The sequence below is a fragment of the Ranitomeya variabilis genome, chromosome 2 (genome assembly GCF_051348905.1).
Source record: "Ranitomeya variabilis isolate aRanVar5 chromosome 2, aRanVar5.hap1, whole genome shotgun sequence".
NCBI lineage: Eukaryota > Metazoa > Chordata > Amphibia > Anura > Dendrobatidae > Ranitomeya > Ranitomeya variabilis.
In genome coordinates this window covers 1,110,024,660-1,110,036,966 of record NC_135233.1, presented here as the reverse complement: position 1 = coordinate 1,110,036,966, position 12,307 = coordinate 1,110,024,660, and the positions used below count along the sequence as shown (strand labels likewise).

Sequence of the window (12,307 nt, the reverse complement as noted above, 5' to 3'; positions counted from 1 at the left end):
GCCCCTGTGTGCCTGAACATTGGAGCTCCCCCACAAGTGACCCCATTTTGGAAACTAGACCCCCCAAGGAACTTATCTAGATGCATAGTGAGCACTTTAAACCCTCAGGTGCTTCACAAATTGATCCGTAAAAATGAAAAAGTACTTTTTTTTCACACAAAATTTGTTTTTGCCTCAATTTTTTCATTTTCACATGGGCAACAGGATAAAATGGATCCTAAAATGTGTTGGGCAATTTCTCCTGAGTACGCCGATACCTCATATGTGGGGGTAAACCACTGTTTGGGTGCACGGCAAGGCTTGGAAGGGAAGGCGCGCCATTTGACTTTTTCAATGGAAAATTAGCTCCAAACATTAGTGGACACCATGTTGCGTTCGGAGAGCCCCTGTGTGCCTAAACATTGGAGCTCCCCTACAATTGACCCCATTTTGGAAACTAGACCCCCCAAGGAACTTATCTAGATGCATAGTGAGCACTTATAACCCCCAGGTGCTTCACAGAAGTTTATAACGCAGAGCCATGAAAATAAAAAAATATTTTTCTTTCCTCAAAAATGATTTTTAGCCCGGAGTTTTTTATTTTCCCAAGGATAATAGGAAAAATTGGACCCCAAATATTGTTTTCCAGTTTGTCCTGAGTACGATGATACCTCATATGTGGGGGTAAACCACTGTTTGGGCGCACGGCAGGGCTCGGAAGGGAAGGCACGCCATTTGGCTTTTTGAATGGAAAATTAGCTTCAATCATTAGCGGACACCATGTCGCGTTTGGAGAGCCCCTGTGTGCCTAAACATTGGAGCTCCCGCACAAGTGACCCCATTTTGGAAACTAGACCTCCCAAGGAACTAATCTAGATGTGTGGTGAGCACTTTGAACCCTCAAGTGCTTCACAGAAGTTTATAACGCCGAGCCATGAAAATAAAAAATTATTTTTCTTTCCTCAAAAATGATTTTTTAACCCACAATTTTTTATTTTCCCAAGGGTAACAGGAGAAATTGGACCCCAAAAGTTGTTGTGCAGTTTCTCCTGAGTACGCTGATACCCCATATGTGGGGGTAAACCACTGTTTTGGCACACGTCGGGGAGCGGAAGGGAAGTAGTGACGTTTTGAAATGCAGACTTTAATGGAATGCTCTGCGGGCGTCACGTTGTGTTTGCAGAGCCCCTGATGTGCCTAAACAGTAGGAACTCCCCACAATTGACCCCACTTTGAAAACTAGACCCCCAAGGGAACTTATCTAGATGTGTGGTGAGCACTTTGAACCCCAAAGTGCTTCACAGAAGTTTATAACGCAGAGCCGTGAAAATAAAAAATGTGTTTTCTTTCCTCAAAAATATTTTTTTAGCCCAGAATTTTTTAATTTTCCCAAGGGTAACAGGAAAAATTTGACCCCTAAAGTTGTTGTCCAGTTTCTCCTGAGTACGCTGATACCCCATATGTGGGGGTAAACCACTGTTTGGGCACATGGCGGGGCTCGGAAGGGAAGTAGTGACGATTTGGAATGCAGACTTTGATGGAATGGTCTGCGGGAATCATGTTACGTTTGCAGAGCCCCTGATGTGCCTAAACAGTAGAAACCCCCCACAAGTGACCCCATTTTGGAAACTAGACCCCCCAAGGAACTTATCTAGATGTGTGGTGAGCACGTTCAACCCCCAAGTGCTTCACAGAAGTTTACAACGCAGAGCCGTGAAAATAAAAAATAATTTTTCTTTCCTCAAAAAAGATGTTTTAGCAAGCAATTGTTTATTTTCACAAGGGTAACAGGAGAAATTGGACCCCAATATTTGTTGCCCAGTTTGTTGTGAGTACGCTGATACCTCATATGTGGGGGTAAACCACTGTTTGGGCGCACGTCAGGGCTCGGAAGGGAAGTAGTGACATTTGAAATGCAGACTTTGATGGAATGGTCTGCGGGCGTCACGTTGCATTTGCAGAGCCCCTGATGTGCCTAAACAGTAGAAAAAACCCACAAGTGACCCCATTTTGGAAACTAGACCCCAAAAGGATCTTATCTAGATGTGTGGTGAGCACTTTCAACCCCCAAGTGCTTCACATAAGTTTATAACGTAGAGCCGTGAAAATAAAAAATAATTGTTCTTTCCTCAAAATTATGTTTTAGCAAGTAATTTTTTATTTTTGCAAGGGTAACAGGAGAAATTGGACCCCAATAGTTGTTGCCCAGTTTGTCCTGAGTACGCTGGTATCCCATATGTGGGGGTAAACCACTGTTTGGGCGCACGTCGGGGCTTGGAAGGGAGGGCACACCATTTGACTTTTTGAACGCAAGATTGGCTGGAATCAATGGTGGCGCCATGTTGCGTTTGGAGACCCCTGATGTGCCTAAACAGTGGAAACCCCTCAATTCTAACTTCAACACTAACCCCAACACACCCCTAACCCTAATCCCAACTGTAGCCATAACCCTAATCACAACCCTAACCCCAACACACCCGTAACCCTAAATCCAACCCTAATCCTAACCCTAATCCCAACCCTACCCACAACTGTAACCCCAACACAACCCTAACCCTAACCACAAGCCTAATCTTAACCCTATTTCCAACCCTAGCCCTAATTCCAACCCTAAGGGTACCGTCTCACATAACGATTTACCAACGATCACGACCAGCGATACGACCTGGCTGTGATCGTTGGAAAGTCATTGTGTGGTCGCTGGGGAGCTGTCACACAGACTGCTCTCCAGCGACCAACGATGCCAAGGTCCCGGGTAACCAGGGTAAACATCGGGTTACTAAGCGCAGGGCCGCGCTTAGTAACCCGATGTTTACCGTGGTTACCAGCGTAAAAGTAAAAAAAAAAAAACGTACATACTCACATTTCGGTGTCCTTTAGGTCCCTTGCCGTCTGCTTCCCGCTCTGACTGAGTGCCGCCGTACAGTGAGAGCAGAACGCAGCGGTGACGTCACTGCTGTGCTGTGCTCTCACTTTCCGGCCGGCAGACAGTCAGAGCGGGAAGCAGACGGCAAGGGACCTGAAGGACACCGAAATGTGAGTATGTACGTTTTTTTGTTTTTTTTTTTTACTTTTACGCTGGTAACCACGGTAAACATCGGGTTACTAAGCGCGGCCCTGCGCTTAGTAACCCGATGTTTACCCTGGTTACAAGTGAACGCATCGCTGGATCGCTGTCACACACAACGATCCAGCGATGACAGCGGGAGATCCAGCGACGAAAGAAAGTCCAAACGATCTGCTACGACGTACGATTCTCAGCAGGGTCCCTGATCGCTGCTGCGTGTCAGACACAGCGATATCATATGGATATCGCTGGAACGTCACGGATCGTACCGTCGTAGCGACAAAAGTGCCACTGTGAGACGGTACCCTAACTCTAATTCCAACCCTAACCCTAAGGCTATGTGCCCACTTTGCGGATTCGTGTGAGATTTTTCCGCACCATTTTTGAAAAATCCGCAGGTAAAAGGCACTGCGTTTTACCTACGGATTTACAGCGGATTTCCAGTGTTTTTTTGTGCGGATTTCACCTGCGGATTCCTATTGAGGAACAGGTGTAAAACGCTGCGGAATCCGCACAAAATTGACATGCTGCGGAAAATACATAGCGTTTCCGCACGGTATTTTCCGCACCATGGGCACAGCGGATTTGGTTTTCCATAGGTGTACATGGTACTGTAAACCTGATGGAAAACTGCTACGAATTCGCAGCGGCCAATCCGCTGCGGATCCGCGGCCGATCCGCGGCCGATCCGCTGCGGATCCGCGGCAATCCGCTGCGGATTCGCAGCCAAATCTGCACTGTGTGCATATGCCCTAACCCTACCCCTAACCCTACCCCTACCCCTAATTCTAACCCTAATTCTAACCCTAGTTCTAACCCTAACCCTAGCAGAAAAAAAAATAAATATATTTTATTTATTTTTATTATTCTCCCTATGGGGGTGATAAAGGGGGGGGGGGGGGGTCATTTACTTTTTTTTATTTTGATCACTGCGATAGGCTATATCGCAGTGATCAAAATAGATCTGGAACGAATCTGCCAGCCGGCAGACTCTGCGGGCGCAGTGCGCAGGCGCCCGCCATATTGGACAATGGCGGCGCCCATGGAGAAGCCGGACGGACACCGGGAGGCCAGGTAAGTATGTAGGGGGGGGTGATCGGATCACGGGGGGGGGGACCGGAGCACAGGGAGGGGGCACCGGAGCACGGGGGGAGCGGACAGGAGGACGCAGGAGCGGACAGAACTAATTAGGGGGGCGGACCGCGCACCGGAGCACTGGGGGGGCGATCGGTGGGGTGGGGTGGGGGCAGATTAGGTTTTCCAGCCATGGCCGATGATATTGCAGCATCGGCCATGGCTGGATTGTAATATTTCACCGTTTTTTTGGGTGAAATATTACAAATCGCTCTGATTGGCAGTTTCACTTTCAACAGCCAATCAGAGCGATCGTAGCCACGAGGGGGTGAAGCCACCCCCCCTGGGCTGAAGCACCACTCCCCCTGTTCCTGGAGATCGGGTGAAATCGGAGTTAACCCCTTCACCCGATCTGCAGGAGCGCGATCCCTCCATGACGCATACGCTGCGTCATAGGTCGTTTTGGCACCGACTTTCATGACGCAGCGTATGCGTCAAAGGTCGCTAAGGGGTTAAAATTGTTTGTAGCATTTCGTGTGTTATAGAGGACTGATCCATAGGCCACCAAAAAATTCTTCTGTTACTAACGTCATACAGTAGGGGAAATCTCACTTTCAAATTGTTTGTAGCATATCTTCTTTCTCATACAGGCCTCATCCACACTCCAACAATTCTCTCTTCTGGGACTAACGCGATTCAGCATGCCATATTTCACCTTGTAATTTACTGTCGCTGAAATTCTACTGTTTGCAAAGTTGGTGCAGAGTTAAAAGTCTAATTTTTTGTTGCTAATACTGTGCTCCTACTACACTATCTAAGCCACATGACTGGGAAAAAGTGGTGAAAGGGGAATTAGGCTTGGTGTTCAAGGTGTACGTGGGATAGGTGGTAATGTTTGTGAAAACACTAGTGAACCTCGTCAAGTCCTATGCAAAGACAACTGACAACTTCTTTTACTGGACTGGCTACTCCACTACCTTTCTTTGGCAGACGCACAGCTGTAAACCTTGTTGATGAGGCCCAGAAAGAGCATGTGCTCGTGTGGATGGCAAGCGCAGCTTCAAGTGGCCATTCCTCCTCTTCCTCCACCTCAACATCACACCCAGTAGAGTCCACAGAGCTGGCACCCAAATTCCCTTTGCTTCCCCCCACGTCCCAACTCTCCAATCGTACAACTGACTGTACGGAACCACAGATGGGTGAGGCTGAAGAACTGTTTACGTATTCTATGCCATGGTCATCAGAAATGTACTCAAAAGCTTCACAGAGTCAAGAGGACGAAAACTGCACTGATGCACACATTTTTTTTAAGCTTGGATCCGGGGCAGGACGAAGTAGGGTCCGTCCAGCATCCTGACCCTCGTCATCAGATGATAACCCCCAGGGGGAGGTGATCTTGATGAGACTCAGATATCTGAGGCACACGCGGACTGTACTGTACAGGCCCGGAAGAGGAGGAGGGAGACTCCAAGGGCGAGGAATGTGATAACACAGGATGATGATGATGAGGTGTTAGATCAGATCCCAGTTGGCATGAATATAGAGGCAAACAGCTGAGTAGGTCAGCTGAGGAGGAAGATGATGAGGTTACGTTATGCCATTGCTTTTCTAAGAAAGCTGTGCCTCTCTGCCAGGGTGCATTTCACCACAGACACTTGAACGAGTAAGCATGGCCAAGAGCATTACATATCACTGACTGGACACTGGGTGATTCTGGGCTGTGGTGGCAGATCCTGCTCCACAAGTCTTGGAATCCCCAAGGTTTGCAGGACAAACCCCTACATTTAACACTTCCTCCACTTCTTCTGCCTCCTCTATCTCCTCTAAGGCCTACCACCTGCGCCCTCATCCTCTGCCTTAATGAGACATGCATTCCAGCAGTGCTGAGCGAATCCCCACCACCTCCATACTGTGCAGCCAGGGCTCACCACAATCAGGCAGTGTTAAAATTGATATGCCTTGGAGATCGCAGTCATACAGCTGAAGAGTTGTAGTCAGCTCTCCAGGCTGAGTTTGATCAATGGCTGCCTCCGCTGAACCTACATCCAGGGAAGGCCATGTCCGATAGTGGTGCGAACGTGGTGGCAGCCCTACGGCGAGGCAAGCTCACACACGTGCCTTGCATGGCTCACGTCCTCAACCTGGTGGTACAGCGTTTTCTCCGTCACTAACCTTGCCTGGATGAGCTGCTCCAGAAAGCACGGAAACTGTGTGTTCATTTCCGCCGTTCGCACCCCTTAGGTCATCGACTTGCATCGATACAGAGGTCTTTGTCCATGCCAGTTAACAGGTTGATATGCGATGTGCCGACATGGTGGAATTACTGTGACAGCAGCAACGAACCCTGACACAGTATGTCATGACGTATACATCAATTTGTCAACGCCAAAACATTTGCAGCAGCAGTAGTGTAAGAAGCAATTTCTATGAGTTCTTTGACACTCTATTTAGATCAGCTCGTGCACCAGCACAACAGAGTCCAAGTCTTACACGTGATGAACGAATGGAGAGGATGGTGCAGGAGTATCTAGAATTAAATATAAATACCATCAGGGAGGGTTTGGACCCTTTCACATTTTGGTCTTCCAAAATGGATGAGTGGCCTGAGCTCACCTCACACGCCTTGGAGGTTTTATCGTGTCCAGCAGCCAGCATTCTCTCAGAACGTGTCTTCAGCGCTGCTGGTGGTGTTCTGACGGATAAGCACAGCCGGCTGTCCTCAGAAAGTGTGGACCACTTAACTTTCATCAAGATGAACAAGTCATGGATCTCCAATCACAAACTGTACAGGCTAGGTGATATTGTATTTTTAGTGTGATGCATTAATGTCAGGTAACTGCAATCTGTGATATCTTTAGTGTGGCTTCTGTGCCTGCTGTGGTTGCTGCTGCTGATGTTAACACTGATTTGTGGAAATGTGAACAGTCATGGTTAGTCTACATCTGCTGGATTGGGTGTAGTGAAAGACCTGTCGGTCCCTATTCTACTATTTCTACTGTGGTGAAATTGATGCCACCTTTGTGGCGTCTACCAATATTTTTTGTAAATGTGAACACTCCTGGTTGGGTCTGTTGCTTGTAGCAGTAGGCCTCCGAGACCGTCAGGCCTCCACTTCCTTGGACTCAACTACCCGTGTTACTATCCTGAAATGTTTCTGACCATGGTAGGCTACAAAACTGATATTTGTGCCACCTGAGTGTGGCTCAGCATGAAAGCAGGTAGAGATGTTGCATGTGGTATCAGGGCTCCCAGCACAGGAGGTCTACACCGATCCCTCACCCACCTCGTCTGACTGTGAGCTGTAAATGCTGTCTCAGACCCCGATAAAAGCATAGAACAGGCTGCACTAAAGTTATCATGACTAAGGGTGCTATGTCACCAGAAACGCGTAGATAGTGTTTTTAATTATATTGTGCTGTTGTTTTATCCTCTATTTTTTGATATGAAGTGAATAAAGTACCAAGACTTTGCTTTTTCACCACCTCGTTGAGCTGGATTTTTTTCTATTTCCTCAGACCCCGATACCTCATGCCTGGCTGATTGCTGCAGTGCCATGCTACAATCTGTACTGTGGGGGAATTGAGGCCACTTTCCTGGTGTCTGTCCCTCATTTGATGTGTTTTGGCAGCATTTGGGGCCGTTATAAGATGTTGTGCATGCAATTGCTTTTGCCTCCCATTGACATAAATGGTGTTCGGTTATGTTCGGCAAATATTGCAAATTTTGTTGATCATAATCCGAACCGAACATTGAAATATTCGCTCATCTCTATTTTCAATACACCTGAGGGACACTATGAGAATCTGATGATGCCATTGTGGTTGACAAACACGCCCGCCGTCTTTCAACACTTTATAAATGACATCTTTAGTCACCTGGTAGGCAGATTCGTGGTTATCTATCTGGATGACATCCTAATTTATTCACCTGACCTTGAGTCACATCAGGTACATGTCAGGCAGGTCTTACATATACTCCAATATAATACATTATAGGTCAAACCTGAGAAGTGCATGTTCTCAGTTGAGGAGATTCCTTTTCTAGGATATGTGTTATCATCCATTGATTTTTGAATGGATCCTGCGAAAGTCCAGGCGGTACTGGATTGGGATCATCCTGAAGATTTGAAGGCATTACAAAGGTTTTTAGGTTTTGCCAACTGATACTATATGTTCATCAAAAACTTTTCGGTAGAAGCCAAACCTCTGACGATATGACCAGGAAGGGGACAAATTTTTCCAAGTGGTCCAGTCCGGCCAATGAATCATTCACTACCTTGAAGAGATGTTTTGCATCTGTGACGATCCTCATACAGCCTGACATCTCTCAACGTTTTATGGTCGAGGTTGACGCGTCTGAGATGGGAGTGGGAGCTGGATTGTCGCAGGGTGCGTCTCCTGGTAAATGGTGTCCATGTGCATATTTTTCTAAAAAAAACTGCAAAGAAAAATTATGACATAGGTAACAGGGATCTCTTGGCAATCAGGTGAGCTTTCATCTGGTTATGGTGATCACGGATCATTAGAAGCTTGTATATCTAGAATCTGCTAAACGTCTTACAGCAGGGGCGGACACAGACGATTTGGGGCCCCTGTGCAAGAAATGTGTTTGGGCCCCCCTCCTTTTATGGCTACCAATGTACAGATATACAGTATACATGTATTACATAGTATCCTCTCATGTATATTGCCGCCCCTTATTACACAGTGCCCTCTCTTGTTATAAAGAGCACCAGTCCCTTATTGCACAGTGCCCTCTCTTGTTATGTGTAACACCATCTCTTATTACACAGTGCCTTCTCGTTATATACAGTACTGTTATTTACAGTGCCCTGGTCTTTATTTCATACCGTCCTCTTTTGTTAAGGTACCGTTACACTAAACGATTTACTAACGATCACGACCAGCGATACGACCTGGCCGTGATCGTTGGTAAGTCGCTGTGTGGTCGCTGGGGAGCTGTCACACAGACCGCTCTCTCCAGTGACCAATGATCAGGGGAACAACTTCGGCATCGTTGAAACTGTCTTCAACGATGCCGAAGTCCCCTGGTAACCAGGGTAAACATCGGGTTACTAAGTGCAGGGCCGTGCTTAGTAACCCGATATTTACCCTGGTTACCATTGTAAAAGTAAAAAACAAACCACTACATACTCACATTCCGATGTCTGTCACGTCCCCCGCCGTCAGCTTCCCTGCACTGTGTAAGTGCCGGCCGTAAAGCAGAGCACAGCGGTGACGTCACCGCTCTGCTTTACGGCCGGCGCTTACACAGTGCAGGGAAGCTGATGGCGGGGGACGTGACAGACATCGGAATGTGAGTATGTAGTGTTTTGTTTTTTTTCACTTTTACAATGGTAACCAGGGTAAACATCGGGTTACTAAGCGCGGCCCTGCACTTAGTAACCCGATGTTTACCCTGGTTGCAGGTGAACACATCGCTGGATCGGCGTCACACACGCCGATCCAGCGATGACAGCGGGTGATCAGCGACCAAAAAAAGGTCCTGATCATTCCCAGCGACCAACGATCTTCCAGCAGGGGCCTAATCGTTGGTCGCTGTCACACATAACGAGATCGTTAGCGGGATCGTTGCTTACGTCACAAAAAGCGTGACGTTGCAACGATATCGTTAACGAAATCGTTATGTGTGAAGGTACCTTTAGGCAAAAGGGACATACAGTGGTTGCCTTTATCAATGAGCCAGTATATACCTCTATGTTTAATACACAAGTGGAATATACTCATAAAATACACATCTGTGTACTATATTGTTTGTGTGCGCATATTATACAGAATTATACTGTATATATTAAGTGCAGCAATACAAAATACAGAACAGGAGGAAGGCTGGGGTCATTGGTCACTCTGAGCCTGGAGATATTGCATCAGTGATGGCAGGAGGTGTCTGGGGTCAGTGATTACAAGCAGTGAATTAGTGCCTGTGATGCAGCTCCCCGCTATCTGGTCGGTGCAGGATCAGGTTCCTCAGCCACTCACTGCACCGACCAGGAAGTCACTAAGTCACTGCTGTCATGGACACACTGCCTCCTGACACTGCTGCTCTGCAGATACTAACCAGCAGCAGTGAGAACTCCCGGCCATCCCTCACCTTGTGCTCCAAGAGGTCTGTAGCAGCTGCAGGAGACACGCTCTGCACAGGATGGATGCTGGAGCAGCAGGCATGGGACAACAAGCAGAGAGGACCCAGACGAGGAGCTTCGCGGACCAGCTCAGCGTGTGTGCACAAGGGACGCTATGGAAGTTTGCAATCAAACTATACTAAATTAGAGTTTGATTCCATAGCCTCCCTTGCAGGGGCCACTTGCAGGGGCGTGGCTAGGCAGTAAATAATGTATTTACTGCCTAGCCACGCCCCTGCAAGTGGAACTGAAAGCAATGCTGCGATTCTCCTGACCTGCATCATAGAGCCAGCAGCAGCATCAAGAGGAGAGGAAGCGGCCCCCCACAGCGTCTGCTGCAGATTGCAGGGCCCTTTCTAGCGGCAAATGACTCAGGTACCGGCCCCCTTCCTCTCCACTTACTGGAGATGCTGCCGCTGCCTCTATGACAGAACAAGACATTTCAGCAGCTGATCAGGCCCCCTCTCCTTTGGGGCCCCTGTGCAGCTGCACAGGCTGAACCGGCGGTATGTCCGCCCCTGTCTTACAGTACGACAGGCAAGATGGCCATTGATTGTTCTTTACCAGGTTTAACTTTTTGGTCACTTATAGGCCGGGAAGAAAAACATTTAGGCAGATGCCTTATCCCGTTGTTTTCCTGGGGGTGGAGATAATTGTGAACCAGTTCCTATACTACAAAAAGGGGTGGTTATAGCGTCTATATGCTCTGATCTTGAAAAAGAGGTTGTTGAGGCTCAGGGGGACGCCCCTGCTGCCTGCCCATTAGGTAAACTGTTTGTACCTGTGAATCTTCGTCTAAGAATCCTTAGTGAACATCATAATAATTATCTTTATTTTTATAGCACCAACATAATCTGCAGCACTTTACAGTTTAACAGTTCACACACTCTTAAAGGGACTCTGTCACCTGAATTTGGCGGGCCCTGTGTCCGGTCCGATGGGCGGTGTTTTCTCTTGTTTCATTCACCCCTTCCTTTCCCGCTGGCCGCAATATTTTCTTGTATTGCAGTAGGTTTCCTCCGTAGTACAAGTGTGCGCAATGCAATCTTGCCTTGTGCACACACAGTATGCTTTGCCCAACTGCGGGCAAAGCCGAAAAGCATTAGTGCGCATGCGCCGCCGCACTATATCCTGGAACACAGCGAAATACTTCGTACCATTTATGTATCTTCGTACGTGCACATTCACATTGTGCCACTTTTTGTCATTTTTTTGTTATTTTAGTGAATAAAGATATATATTTTTAACATATATTTCTTGTCTGGATATCTCTTGGTTTGCCATGTTTTAGATTCTCAACTACTGTATACTATATACGGAAGTCCTGTGTACAATGTCACCATTGATCACTGTATTACCTTTACACAGACATTATATACAGAGCTCCTGTGTATAATGTCACCTGGATACCTTTATCGTCCCCACCACTCACACCAATTTGTCATCAACCGGGGTTGTTTGGTTGCCCCTGGTTCTTTCTGAAGGGGATTTATCTATATCTCACTTCCCAGTTCCAGTTTGGAACTTGCAGCTCTCTGGCGCCCCCCTTACCCTCAGGTCAGACCGGGTACTGCACCTTGGATAATTAGTCACCAGAAAGGCTGACTTACTTTGTACTGGCTAATGGGCACACTGCACCGAGGACAATATAACTACTCCCACTCAGGTGGGAACAATAATTATCAACGCCGCCTCCCAAACGCACAGGTCAAATCCCGCTGGTACCAGCTCCGATTTCTTAATTATTCACGGGTTTGGAGCTAACCCAGATTAGTAGCATTATTCACCTCTGAGGATGTAACAGTTCGTTATAGAGCAAGGAGAGACAAAGCTAGTAATTTAATTTTTTACTCCAAAAAAAGGTAGGCAGTGTTTACAGAAGTGGAAAATATATATATTTTGTAGCGGCGCTTAATGTAGGTGCATAAAATCAGCTGCAGGTGTTATCCCAAAACCACATAGGGAGATGATAAAACTACAAGAAGATATACATTGTAACACCCGCGCTTGAAGGGTAATATGCACTAATGGGATACCAATATACA

The 12,307-nt window shown here is 47.2% G+C and overlaps 2 protein-coding genes across 2 annotated transcripts in view; one reads left to right on the top strand and one right to left on the bottom strand.

The window, feature by feature from the left end:
* TRIM54 (tripartite motif containing 54) overlaps window positions 1-12,307 on the top strand; it is a 113,282-nt gene that overhangs the window by 30,480 nt on the left and 70,495 nt on the right. The window lies entirely within an intron of this gene.
* LOC143808847 (uncharacterized) overlaps window positions 7,698-12,307 on the bottom strand; it is a 42,939-nt gene continuing 38,329 nt past the window's right edge. Inside the window, exon 2 of the mRNA XM_077291956.1 lies at window positions 7,698-8,557. The gene's annotated coding sequence lies outside the window, so the exon portion shown is untranslated. The remainder of the gene's footprint in view (window positions 8,558-12,307) is intronic.